This window comes from Sinocyclocheilus anshuiensis, unplaced genomic scaffold (assembly GCF_001515605.1).
Source record: "Sinocyclocheilus anshuiensis isolate Anshui unplaced genomic scaffold, SAMN03320099.WGS_v1.1 scaffold1623, whole genome shotgun sequence".
NCBI lineage: Eukaryota > Metazoa > Chordata > Actinopteri > Cypriniformes > Cyprinidae > Sinocyclocheilus > Sinocyclocheilus anshuiensis.
Window position 1 is genome coordinate 41,932 of NW_015553403.1, and position 232 is coordinate 42,163.

The 232-nt window shown below is 36.6% G+C and overlaps 1 protein-coding gene across 2 annotated transcripts in view; it reads left to right on the forward strand.

Annotated features, from left to right (window-relative positions):
- Positions 1 to 232, forward strand: part of LOC107668306 (beta-1,4-galactosyltransferase 3-like) — a 37,339-nt gene that overhangs the window by 18,103 nt on the left and 19,004 nt on the right. The window lies entirely within an intron of this gene.

A 232-nucleotide genomic window follows, 5' to 3' on the forward strand; every position in this document is an offset into this window, starting at 1 on the left:
CTGCCCCCATGGTGATACCGGTATTATCGGTGTTGTCACATGTCGATTAACCGGTGGGGAAATTTCCTCACCGTCACAACCCTATTGGAGATACAGTAAAGATGAATAGACATATACACTACCGTTCAAAAGTCTGTGGTAGGTAAGAATTTTTATATTTTTGAAAAAAGTCTCTTATGCTTCAAGCCTGCATTTATTTGATAAAAAATACAGTAAAAACAGTAATATTGTG